Genomic DNA, 13861 nt, shown 5'->3' on the forward strand with positions numbered 1-13861 from the left:
GTTCTCAATAGATCATTTGAATAGGATCTCTGTGCGTGCTTCCCTCTTTTCTGCTTCTGGTATACCCATTTTTCTTATATTGCTTTTTGTAATGGAGTCAGATAGTTCTTGTGGAATTCTTTCATTTTTTTAAACTCTCAAGTCTCTCTCTTTTTCCATCTGCATCACTTCCAGGTTTCTATCTTCAATATCACTAATTCTTTCCTCCTCCTAGTCAGCTGTATTTCCTAAGGTCACTATTTAATTGTTCATCTCTTTTATTGAGTTCTTCAGTTCTAGAATACCTACTTGGTTCTTTTTAAAAATTTTAATTTCTTTGGTAAAGTATTCATTTTTGTTTGCTCATTTTATTTCTGAGTTCATTAAACTGCCTATCTGAATTTTCTTGCATCTTGTTGAGTTTTTCAGAGCTGCAATTCTCAAATTCTCTATCATTTAAGTCACATATTTCCATGTCTTTAAGTTTGTTTTCTGGAGAGTTTTTCTTTTTCTTTTTGGGCTGCCTTGTTACCTTGGTTGTTCATGGTATTTGATGGATCATTCTTCTCCTAGGCTTTGATGGGATTGAGCTCTGCAGCAGGTTGATATGAAGAGGTATTTCTTTTGTTTTCCAGTAGGTGGCGCTGGAGCGTTTCATTTTCTCTTGCCTTATTCTGGCTTCTGGGGTGGAAAATTCCTTGCAGAGATGGGTGTCTCCTCTATAACTAGGTTGCCTTGGTCTCAGGGCACCATACCCATAGGAGAATGTGGTGGGTCACAGGGTTCTGAGCTCCTGAAATCCCAGTGCTGTCCCAGCAGCCAGTTGTAGTGCTGTGCTGCCTGAGCTGTCCCAGGTACAGTCACTGGGATGAGCTGTGAAGGGTGGGGGCAGGGTGGACTGAGAGAGGTGGCTGGTGTGTTTGTGGCTTTGTTTTCTCCCCAGTAATGGCAACTGCCAGACCTCAGCTGTCTGGCTTCTGTATCTCCACCCTTGTCCCTAGGAATGGCTGTAGTATGCATCTGTCTTTCAGGAACTGTCTATCCAGTTCTTAGGGGTATAGATATTCTGATCTTTAAACCCACAGTCAGTGCTACAGCTTTTTCTGGGGGGCCCACGGCTAGCTCTGGGAGGGTACAGAGAGGGTACAAAGCCTCTGTGGCTTTGTTTTCTGCCTGGCAGTGAGGGCTGCTAGACCACAGCTGTCACATTTCTGTATTCAGTCTCTGCCCCAATCACTGGGTCAGCAATATCATATGCTGGCCCCTCAGGTAGGAATGCTTGGAGCTACTGAATCCTCATGTCTCCTGGGACCAGCAGTGAGTTCCAGGATGTATCCATGGCACCCATCTCTGCTCTTCTCACTTCATCCTCCCCTGCTTGCCCTGATTTGCCTACTTTTAGCTGTTTTGATGTACACATCTCTCAGATATGTTTGTGTGATGAGCAAGGACTCCTTTGTTGAATTACAGCTGCTTAACTTATGACTTCAAGGGGAGAGATTGAGGGGACACCTCACACCACCATGCTTCTGATGTGTCTTTTTTCTTGTTTCTCTGATGTGTAGAAGTTTCTCAGCTAGTTACTGGATTTCTTTCAGAGGGAATTTTTCTGTGTGTAGCTGTAGATTTGGTGCATCCATAGGAGGAGGTGAGTTCAAGGGCCTCCTATTTTGCCATCTTGAACCAGACTCTTCCTTTTGTTTTAAATTTGAGTTAGACATGTTCTTGACCCACAGGTAGGTGTGGAGGTACAAGAAAGTAGCTGTAAAGAGGAAGACGAATGGATGATTATAATATAAGGAACAGTATAAGAAGAACCATAGAGGTAAAACAAATGCAGTGGAGGTTCAAAGGAGGACGACAACTCATTGGGATTGGGGTAATATGGAAGGAAAGTAGGTACATCTTCATAGAAGCAGTATTAGTTGAGCTAGTCTTTGCAGGAAGGGTAGATTCGCAAGAGTCATGGGTGACAAGCAGATGAAGATTCTCTAGCAGGAGGACAAGTATGAGAAAATGCACACAACTGAGATGATACTTGGTGTGCCAAAGAAACAAGATGGCCAATTTGGCAGGAGTAGAGAAACAATAAGTGGAATAATATTGGGGTTATATTAAAGGGTAGGCAGATAACCTCCTAGAAATATATTTTCTTACTAGGCTAGAGAAATATATTTCCCTTTCTAGGAAATGGGGAATCAGTGAAGAGTTTTGAATAAAGCTGTGAAAATGAGTTTGATTTGAAGTGAGACATTTCTGCTTTGTTTGCTGGATGGTCTAGGTGGCTCCCTAGCATAGACTAAGTGTCCCAGCAGAAAGGGTGACAAGGTCTACAGCTAATAGTAATGATTGTATGCAGTCCTTATAGGGACTCACCCTGGGACCTGGGTGTTTCTCTTACCAACAAGGCTATTTTCTCTTATCATGTGAACTTGAGGCCTTTTAATTCCCATTACTAGATGATTTCTTGTGTGTTCCTGATCCCCTTCTTTCCACTGCTCTGTAAATAAGTAGAACTAGGGAAAGCAGTGCTTCTCTTTGGAAGCCACCTCCTCCTGTGTCGAGGTATACCCAAGTACTCTTTTCCGTGGGATGGTGAGAAATTGGTATCAAATGAATTCTTTTACTAATTCTCTGACTTTAGGTATCCACACTAACCCGCTTTATACCTCACTGTGTGTCATTTGTGGTATTTGCGTCTGTCCCAGACTTGACAATTTTTATTCTCTAGGAAAATTAATCTGGCCTTTCACTGCTATTTGATAAGAAAGGTGGTGAGATAGGGAGACCAATTAGAAAACCAATGATAAGGGTGGCGGGTGGCTAGACAAGTGGTAATGAAGCCCCAGTAAAAATCTTAGCGATAGAGACACATATCCAGGTAGTAGCTGCAGGATTTGGTAGCTCAGTGTGAGAAGGTCAATAGAAAAATGCCAAGATTTTGAACCTAGATTGCTAGGAGAATGGTAGTATCATTAAATAACTATGGAAGTTGGTTTACAGAGGATGGATGGGGAATGGTATAAATTTGAAATGTTAAGTTTGGCATATGTCCAAACCTGCTGGAGAAACTGATGGTAAAAGTGGGCAAATGTCTTGGAGGCAGCTATAAATATGATTCAGAAAAAAAAAAAAAAAGCCAGGGCTAGAGATTTTCCTTAAATACATATGAAGTTAATCTTTTTTTTTTTTTGTTGTTGTTGTTAAAAAGACAGACTTTATTAAGCCCCCCCGCCCTAGTTCTCTTTCTCCTGCACAGTCTTGGTTCCCCGTAGACGCCCGGTCCGGCGGGCCGCGATGAGACCCACTTAGCGGCCAGCAGGGGCATCTCTGCGGATGGTAGAGGGTTTGCCGATGTGCTGGTGGTTGCCACCTCCAAACGGATGCTCCACAGGGCTCATGGCCACACCCCGCACACGGGGCCAACAATTCCTCTTTGCCTTGTACTTGTGGTAGGCACGGCCGGCCTTCAGGATGGGCTTGTCAATGCGGCCACCTCCGGCCACCACACCGACCACAGCTCTGTTGGCAGAGGAAATGACCTTTTTGGAGCCCGAGGGCAGCTTCACTCGTGTTTTTTTTTGGTCTCGGGGTTGTGGGAGATGACAGTGGCATAGTTGCCGGAGGCTCGGGCCAGCTTGCCCCGGTCACCAGGCTTCTCCTCCAGACAGCACACAATGGTGCCCTCGGGCATGGTGCCCACCGGGAGCATATTTCCAATGTTCAGCTGAGCCTTCTTGCCGCAGTACACAAACTGGCCGGTGTGGATGCCTTCGGCGGCAATGAATAGCTCCGTCCGCTTCTTAAACCAGTACGGATCGCGAAAGACCACCTTGGCGAGGGGCGCGCCGCGACCTGGGTCATGGATGATATCATTTATGATGCCCTTGATGTACCCGTGACGCTCGGCGAAATCCACGGCGCGCAAACGCGCGGCGCCCTTGCGGTGCTTCACATGCGCGCGGAACACGGAGCCGGCGCCCTTCCTCTGCCCACGGATCACGCGGCCCATGGCGGCAGTCTGCTGCCTAGTGCGGCCGAAAGAGCTGAAGTTAATCTTTTAGAGAAAGATTTTACTTCAGGATTTTAACAAGGAAGCTGAAATACATTTAACAGAGCTAACTAGCTGAAACAAATAATTGTAAAACATTCATTGTCCAAAAATCATGAAGGTCAGGGGAATGAGTGCTTTTGTATTTTGTGTCCTTTGTTTTTTAATTTGCCAAAGGGGTGAAAAAGTAGCCACCTGATAGAAGTGCCCCCAAATTGGATTTTCATGTTCCAGTCAGCCTGAACATATTCCTCATTGTTTTCCCCATGACCTTTTCTTCTTTCTTAAAACCTCTGGTGAATGGGCCTCAGGAGAAATGAACTCATTAAAATATGTGGGTACGTAATGAGATAATAAATAATACAGTGATCTCACTCCAACTACTGATACTATCTTTGTTGACTTTGGCATTTATTTAAAAGTCTTCAGAGAAGAACCTTCTGGGTACTGTTCTGGCAAGATTTAGCAGATTTCTTTTTTTTACCTGAGGTGTCTTTAGAGTAAAAATGACAAACAGTTCTAAATTGATTAGTTTTTTTCCTACAAATATTTCAAGGATATTTCAGCAAATGGTATAACCAAGTTTAAATTAGAGGCACTCAGCACATCAGTGCAATTCTTATCTCTCAGTAGAAAACAACAGAGCCTGTCAAATGCTCTCAGCATTGTTTCTTTAAGATTGTTAGAAATGTTTCCTCATCTATGATATGGAGGAGCTGAGCTGCATTTTCCATGTCTTCTCTTGCTTTAGGTTACTAGTTTCTAGTGACAAGTCCAAAGTCTCAGCACCCAACATTTCGTTGCCCAGCTTGAGAAGGAAAGAAACCTGACTGTAACAGCAAATGGCTGATTTGGGGAATTAAAGCCACCAGGTTTGAATACTGCTACGCACACCAATTACGAGCTGTAGATAAGCCAGTGAAATATTTAGTTCCTTTTTTACCAATGATGAAAGTAAGTCTCAAATGCCATATGTTTTACAAGAGTGTTTCAGGAAACTGAATACAATAGGTGCCTTGTCATTTCGCTTCCCACTATATCAGGAAGCTTCTTTTAGGGCAATTTTATGACAATTTTTGTTATGTGAAAACCCAGCTTTGAGTCACCACTCTTTAGTTTATAAGCAGGATAGGCCCTCAGTGATCCTTTAGAAATTAAATGTCAATGAACACTGAGACTAAATTCTAGCTTTATTTTTTTGTCTATATCAGTAACAGTTTTCTGATTGAGCTCCACAGTTTTTAAGTTTATCAGTGGTGATAGCTTTTACTGTGAGGATAACAAAACAAAACAAACAAGACAATACAAAAAACACAAAAAGCTCTTGGAGCTCTTTGAAATACCATGTGATTTAAGTGTAAGGATCCCTGTCAAAATCATAGCTTATCTCATACATCTTTTTCTCTCATCCTAACCATCAGATGATTTTTCACAAATTCATAGTAGACTTGTATTCTCTTATTACAGCTTCTCCATTAGATGATAGCCTCCTTTGTGGGAGACAATGCTGTAATCATCTTTGTATTGTCTGCATTTAGCACAGTAACTAGCACGTAGTATCAGGATGATAAATGTTGACTGACCATAACTCCAAACCTTCACCCTTTTCTTCTTAAGAACCTAAACGGCCCCCATCTTAAAATTCTTATCTTTAACTCTTTCATATGCTTTCCATGGTACTGATTTTTTATTTTAACAATGCATTTCACATGTTTCATAAATTACCTTAATTTTGGGGTAAGCCAAGATAGGTGTAATAGAAAAGGAAAAAAATCTGTGTGCTCTTTGTGAAAAGGCAAATAGATTTAAGTAGTAAGTTTTTCAATAGATGGCAACTATTTCATTATATTGAGATGAGAGGAACAGGTAGGTGAGAGCTATAGTTTTCCTCCCCACGGTCTTATTGCTAGAGTTTAGGTTATACTTAAAATGAGTCACTGGTGTGTGGTTTCTTGCTGATACCATTATGCCATAAGCACCAATATGCAACTATGGTAAAGTCCCATCACTTTGTGCAGGGCACACTGACAGTCTCTTTGCATAGAAAGTTCACTTGAAGCTGATTGGACAATTTTCTAGTAAGATCCAGCTAGCTTTCTTATTGAAGTTAAATGACTATAGAGTTTTAAAATTGAGTCTTGAGTTTAGTTATGTCTTCCTAGGTCATCTGGAAAGCAGGGTAAAGCCAGGTGATTATACTGGAGGTCCAAGAGGGAGCTAAGGCTGAGGAAGAAAGAGGTAAATGGCATGAAGAAAGACATGAAGCAGTGTGACATTATGAGCCATTGCCACCTTTATGCATGAGCTGAAGGACTACCTGTCATGTATGTTCACTTGACAAAAGGAGAATGACTATCACATGACCTCATGGTTTGTTGTGAGCATTAAGTATGTTAATCTGTGTAATGTGCTTAAAATGCTGCACATAGTAAGAACCATGTAGGTATTAGCTGTTAGTTATTATTTGAGAAACAAAATGGTCCTTGCTTCAGGACTGCATGATATAGTTTATATAAACTCATAAATTACAGCTAGCTTGGATTATATGCTATTTCTAAAACAAAGTTGTCATTGAATCATTCAGTAAATATTTATTTAAAAATTACTATGCTTAAGAAACAAAGAATAAGATAACGTCTTAGGTTGGGGTCTCTAGAAGTCAGAGCCTGAGTTTTAGATTAAGGCACTACAATTTTGTGAGATACAAGCCTAGGGCAGTGAGCGAGGGAAGAAGGGAAGTGAATCAAGAGAAGAGGTGAAGCGATTCAAGCGTTGCCCGTTGCCTATTGCTATACGATCGACTGTTGAAGGACATAGCACATTGCTCAGCAGTTGTATTTACTCATTACTTAGGGCTTCTCCAGGAAAGAGCCACACCTCAAGTTCATGGGAGAGAAAATAGAGACTTTTATCTCTCTTCTCTTGTCTTTTGTTTTCTATTGTTCCTCAAGGGGAGCTAATTCTCCTATATCACTAGCCCATCAACAGCTTTTCAGAGGGAGTAGGAAACATATACTGCGCTGTGGTATTTCATTTATATCCGGAAGTAGAAAGGCAATGCTGCATCGGTAGCATGCTAAGAGAAAAATAAGGAGGCTTCTGTGTCCACAGGTTGGAGAAAAATGCCTCTAATTTTGTATTGTTCCCTCAGTGGCTCCTGGATGGATTTGTAGGCACTTTACAGCTCACTCTGGTTCAAAAAACCCCCCACTAAATACCCAGTGTATTGAAGGTGTGTCTGCTTGATAAATACTGTCACCCACTTTTCCATACTCCTATCTGTACCTTCTTTTGAACTTTGAGCTCTTTGAAAGAACATAATTATTTTTATGAGTGACATGCTCAAAATTGCCTGTGAACTCAGGTGTATTCTTCAGTATAACAATATACAAAAACTCTTTTCTGCTCTGTTAAGTTTTAAAATCCCTGAGGATAGGAAGCATGGATTATCTTTTCTGGATTTCTCAATGCTCTCAACAACTAGACGGTCATGAATGAATACATAAACATTGGTCACAGTGGCTAATCCTTAGATTTTGCCTGCCTTATCTGATATGATTTTCTTCTCATCTTTTAACTTGTACTTTAAGGATTGGTTCAGTCATCACCTTACCAAAAATGATAATATTTCCTTGAGAGATCTAATTGTATTGAGATATCCCCCTTTAAGTTTCCTGTGGCAATTCATTTGAAAATATGAATGCGTCATGTGATATTTTGCATTTTAATCTGATTGAATGCATACATATATATTTTTAAAAAGCTCACTTTTACTTTATTTATTCAGTACACTTTGAAAACCTACTATGTCTAGGACATGAGGTTACATAAATGAGAAGGCTTGGTCATTGTCTTTGAGGAACTTATGACTCAGGATAGAGGGATTCACAAAACATTCTCTCCATCATGGTCATTACCATACTGTTATGCTCAAGCTGCAATGTGAGCAGGAAGAGGAGACAGGCTTTAGGGCAGTTTTTGTAGAAGAAATTATGTTACAGTTTAAAAATGAGTACTCTGTGTGTGTGTGTGTGTGTGTGTGTGTGTGTGTGTGTGTGTGTGTGCAAAATGAGGCAGGAGGGGAGTAGTGCAGGGGTGCACTGTGGAAAACAGAGCAGCTGTATTCTTGTGAGGCGGAGGCACAGGACACATGGGGGAGAACTGGAGGGGTCAGACTGGACAGCTGGGGCTAGAGCATGACGGACTATGGACTGTGCGACAAATACCCTGGGAACAAAGAGGAGTCATAGAAGCACTATAAATGGAAGAGAGAATGCAAGCTTCTTGAAGGCCAGTGACTATATCGCAGACAAATCATATCTTTGTTTCCTTCTGACGCCTCGCAGAGTTTCTTATATGTAGCAGGTACTCAGTGAATTTCGGTTACATGATGAGCTGCCATAGTTCTGGGACACCACGTGACAGGCACAAATCTTAGCTGAATTCACAGCAAGACAGTAAATGGTTTAGAATTCTTTGTTCCTGGGAACAGGCTTCTGAAATATGACCTTGTATTTCATACAACTTTGTTCTTCAAAAATTGCTGCTGTATAATACTTTTGGTCAATTAGTTGGAATTGCATTCTGTTAATGGCATATGTAATTAGCCATCTTATCTTGCTCAGAAGGGCATTAACAAGAGGTAAAATGTGCTATTTTTTGGTGGCTGTAAAACTACTGAGCCACAGACACAGAGGTTGAGACCCTTTAAGGGCTCAGAGGAAATGGAGCTGAAACTAAAAAAGAAAAAAGAAAACCATCACAAATGGAAAGTAGTCCATAAAAGGAGAAATTCAGGTCTGAATTTTGGGGATTATGCCGCCATATATGTTAAATTCTCAGGAACTGGTTAACTTTTTCTACTACACTCCCAAGCCCATTTTTCCTTTTCCTGTGAAGATAAATCTTGAACCAAAGCAGATAATTGCTTAGAGTTTCATAAATCTATTGTTTATCTTATCAAACTATAAAAAAAGTTGGTTAGTAATTAAAATTTAACAACCAGTTACATAAGAGTATTAATAGAAAAGCTAACATTTGTTTTGTGCTTACTATGGTCTAGTATTATTTGAAGTTCTGAACATGTGTTTTTCTTTAATCCTTGTAATGACACTATGAATAACAAAATGGAATAACTGCTTGATTACATATTAGTAAGGAAATAATTATTCTCTCTACCCATGCTTATGTCTCTAGAGCTGTGCTGTCCAGTACAGTAGCCAGTAGCCTCATGTGGCTATATAAATTTAAATTAATGTAAATTAAAAATCAGTCCCTTAGTCACATTACCGTATTCCAACTGCTCAGATAGCCCCATGTGGCTAGTGGTTACCATATTGGATAGCACAGATAGAGAACATTTCCATCATCAGAGGAATTTCTGTCAGACAGTGCTATTCTAGAGAGCCCTGACAAATACTGTCCCAGAGCTCAGGACATTTAGAATTAGAAGATAGATAAGAGGTCATCTGGTCCAATATCTTTATTTCCAATTGAAAAACTACTTGCCAAAGTAGTTAAGGGACTTGCTTAAGACCACACAGTTTTAACTGAGAGAGCCAGGACATACACCATTCATCTTTATCCATCACGTGCACTGCTATATCATACCTTCTTCTACCAGAACCCAGCAGGAAGGGGCCGTGAGGATTTGGAAATAACCACAGCCTTGGCCACAGATGCTTCTGTTAATACACTCATCTAAGGGAGGGGAGTGACTATGAGAGGTTTCAACTCCAAGGGTACATCCCCTAGGATGTCCCCTTAAACAACATCTCCCAAGTTCCCACAGTCCCCAGATTCTAGTAATGATAATTCTACTCTCTCTTTTTATAAGTTTGGCTTTTTTAGATTCCACATACAAGTGATATCAATACAGTTTTTGTCTTCGTCTGACTTATCTCACTTATTATAATGCCCTCAAGGTCCATCCGTGTTGTCACAAATGGCAAGATTTCCTTTTTTAACATAACTGAATAATATTCTATTATATATGAACATAGTGCATCTTCTTTATCCATTCATTTATTGGCAAACAGGTTGTTTCCATATCTTCGCTATTATTAATAAGGCTGCAATAAATGTGGGAATGCATATAGCTTTTTGATATCCTATTTTCATTTTCTTTGAATATATACCCAGGAGTGGAGTTGTTGGATCATAAGATAGTTCTATATTTAATTTTTTGAGGAACCTCCATACTGTTTTCAATAGTGTCTGAACCAATTTGCAATTCCACCAACAGTGTACGTGGGCTTTCTTTTCTCCAGATTCTCACCAACACTTACCAACCTGCCTTATTGATGACAGCTATTCTAACAGGTGATATCTCATTGTAGTTTTGTTTTGCATTTCCCTGATGATTAATAATGTTGAGCACCTTTTCATGTGCCTGTTGGCCATTTGGATGTCTTCTTTGGAAAAATGTCTGTTTTAGTTTCTCTGCCCATTTTTAAATTGGATTTTTTTTTGTTATTGAATTGTATGAATTCTTTATATTATTTTATGGTAAGCCCTTGTCAGATACATAATTTGCAAAAATGTTCTCCCATTTCATATGTTGCCTTTTCATTTCTTTCATTTGTTTACTTATTTGTTTTATTTTTATTTATTTTTGCTATGTAGAAGCTTTTCAGTTTAATGTAATCCCATTTGTTGATTTTTGCTTTTGTTGCTTGTGCCTTTGGTGTCATATCTAAAAAAATTATTGCCCAAACCAGTGTCAAGGAATTTCTTTCCTATATTAACTTCTAGAAGTTTTATAATGTTAGGTCTTATGTTTAAGTCTTTAGTTCATTTTGAGTTAATTTTGTGAGTGGTTTGAAATAGGGGTCCAATTTTTTTCTTCTGCATGTGGTTACCAGTTTTCCCAACACTTATTTGTTGAAGAGACTATCCTTTCCCCATTGAAGGTTCTTGGCTCCCTTGTCAAATATTAGTTGACCAGAAATATGGGGGTTTATTTCTGGGCTCTCTATTCTCTTTCATTGGTTAATGGGTCTATTTTTATGCCAGTACAATATCGTGTAAATAACTGTAGCTTTGTAGTACAGTTTGAATTCAGGAAGTGTGATACCTCTGGGTTTGTCCTTTCTCATGATTTCTTTGGCTATTCAGGGTATTTTTGTGGTGCCATTCAAGTTTAGAAAATTTTTTTTCTCTGTTTCTGTGAAAAATGCCATTGGAATTTTGGTAGGTCTTGTAGTGAATCAATGGATGACTTAGAGTAGTATAGAAATTTTAACAATGTTAATTCTTTCAAATCATGAGCATGGTATATCTTTCCATTTATTTATGTTGTATTCAATTTTTTTTTTTGCCAAAGTCTTGTGGTTTTCATTGTACAGATATTTCACTTCCTTTGTTAATTTTATTCCTGAGCATTTTATTATTTTTGATCCTATTATGAATGAGATAGTTTTTATCTTTTTTAGATGTTTTGTTTTTTAGATGTTTTAGAGATTTTAGATCCTGCAACTTTACTGGGTTTGTTGGTTAGTCCAACAGTTTTTTTTTTTTTCGTGGAGTCTTTAGGGTTTTCTATGTACAAGAACAGATGATCTGCAGATAAAGACAATTTTATTTCTTTATTTTCAATTTGGATTTCTTTTATTTCTTTGTCTCACCCTTATTGCCCTATCTAGTACTTCCAGTACTATGTTGATGAAGAGTGATGACAGTGAGCGGCCTCGTCTTCTTCCTGATCTAAAATGAAAAGCTTTCAATTTTTTCACTATTGACTATAATGTTAGCTGTGGGTTTGTGATATTTGGCCTTTATTATGTTTAAGTGTGTTGTTCCTTCTATACCCAATTTGTTGAGAGTTTTTATCATGAAAAGGTGTATTTTTGTCAAATGATTTTTATGCATCTATTGAGATCATATGATTTCTTTCATTCTATTAATGTGATGTATCACATTTACTGATCTCTGTGTGTTGAACACCCTTGCATTTCAAATAAATCCCACTTGTCATGATGTATAATTTTTTTAGTGTGTTATTTGCTAATGCTTTGTTGAGAATTTTTATACTTATATTCATCAGGGATATTGGTCTATTGTTTTATTTTCTGTGGTGTCCTTATCTGGCTTTGGTATCAAGATAGTGCTAGTCTTGTAAATGACTTTGGAAGCACTCCCCTTCTTCAATTTTTGGGGAGAGTTTGAAAAGGATTGGTGTTTATTCTTTAAATGTTCCGTAGAATTGTCGGTGAAGTTATGGTCCTTGAGTCAGTTTTGATAGTTTGAGTCTGTCAAGAAAATTTTCCTTGTAACCTAAATTATCTAATTTGTTGGCATAAAGATAGTCATAGTATTCCCCTATAATTATTTTTTATTTCTGTGAGAGTCATGGTCATGTTTCCTCTTCAGTCATGACTTTATTAATTGGAGTCTTTTTCTTTTTATTCTTGGTAAGCCTAGCAAAATACTTGTCAATTTATTGATCCTTTCAAAGAGCTAGCTTTTGGTCTTCTTGATTTTTCTCTGTTCTTTTTCTATTAAATATTTTAACAATTTCTTCTGTAATCTTTATTTTTCCCTTCCTTCTGTTTGATTTAGGTTTAGTTTGCTTTCTTTGTCCAGTATCTTATGATGGAAGATTAGGCTATTAATTTGAAGTTTTTCTTTTTTGTAATGTAGATGTTTGTAGCATAAATTTCCCCTCTAAACACTGCTTTAGCTACTTCTCATGTTTTGCTATATTGTATTTTCATTTACCTTTATCTCAAATTCTGATTAAATATAGCAAATTTGCTTTAGTATAGTTTTATTTCCTTCCTTTGTGCTATTATTATTATATATATGAAATCTTTTTATTATAAGTTCAATAATACAGTTTTATAATTATTTTTATGTAATCTGATATATTTTAAATCAATTGAAAGTACAGAGAAAGGTATTTTTATACAGTCTATTATATTTACCTATGCATAACCTTCTTCCTGTGCTCTTTATTTCTATATATAGACTTGAATTTTCATTTGATGTTATTTCCTTTTAGAATGAAGGACTTTCTCTTGTAATTCTCAGAAGACAGGTGTGTTGGTAACAAATTATGTCTTTGTTTATTTGAAAACGAATATATCATTCCATAGCCTCTGGTGTCATTTTTTTCCTGAGAAGTCAGCTATTAATCTTATTGTGATTCCCTTATATATGCCAAACCCTTTTTCTCCTGCTCCTTAAAATTTTCTCTTTTCCTTTCAACATTTTGACTGATGTGTCTGCCTATGAATCTCTGCATTTATCCTACATGGATTTTGTTGAACATTTGGCATATGTAGATAAATGTTTTAAATCAAGTTTGGTAAGCTTATAGCTATTATTTCTGAGATTTTTTTTCTCTGCTCATTTTTCTTTTCCTCCTTCCCTATGGCATTCACATTGCTTGTATATTGGTGTACTTAATGGCGTTCTACATTACTCTGAGGCTCTATTTATTTTTGTTTATTCTTTCTTTATGTTCTTCAGATTACATAATCTTAATCGATCTTTCTTAAAAGTTCACTGATTTTTATTCTTCCAACTCAGATCTATAGTTGGTCTCTGTAACAGATTTTTCATTTCAATTATTGTATGTTTCAACTAAAGAATTTCCATTTGATTCTTTTTAAAATATAATTTCTCTTTATTGATATTCTCTATGATGGAACATTGTCATCATATATTCCTTCACTTTTTAAAGCATTGTTTATTTCCTTTAATTCTTTGAACGTATTTGTAATAGCTGCTTTCAAGTCTTTGTTTGCTAAATCTGACATCTGGGCCCTCTCAAAGGTTATTTCTGTTGCTTTCTTCTTCTTCTTCTTCTTCTTCTTCTTCTTCTTCTTC

The 13861-nt window shown here is 37.9% G+C and overlaps 1 pseudogene; it reads right to left on the bottom strand.

Annotated features, from left to right (window-relative positions):
• Positions 1-3215: 3215 nt before the first annotated feature.
• LOC109396654 (60S ribosomal protein L8 pseudogene) lies at positions 3216-4020 on the bottom strand (annotated as a pseudogene).
• Between the last annotated feature and the right edge of the window lie 9841 nt (positions 4021-13861).

The sequence above is a fragment of the Hipposideros armiger genome, unplaced genomic scaffold, assembly GCF_001890085.2.
Source record: "Hipposideros armiger isolate ML-2016 unplaced genomic scaffold, ASM189008v1 scaffold_531, whole genome shotgun sequence".
NCBI classification, from domain to species: Eukaryota; Metazoa; Chordata; class Mammalia; order Chiroptera; family Hipposideridae; genus Hipposideros; species Hipposideros armiger.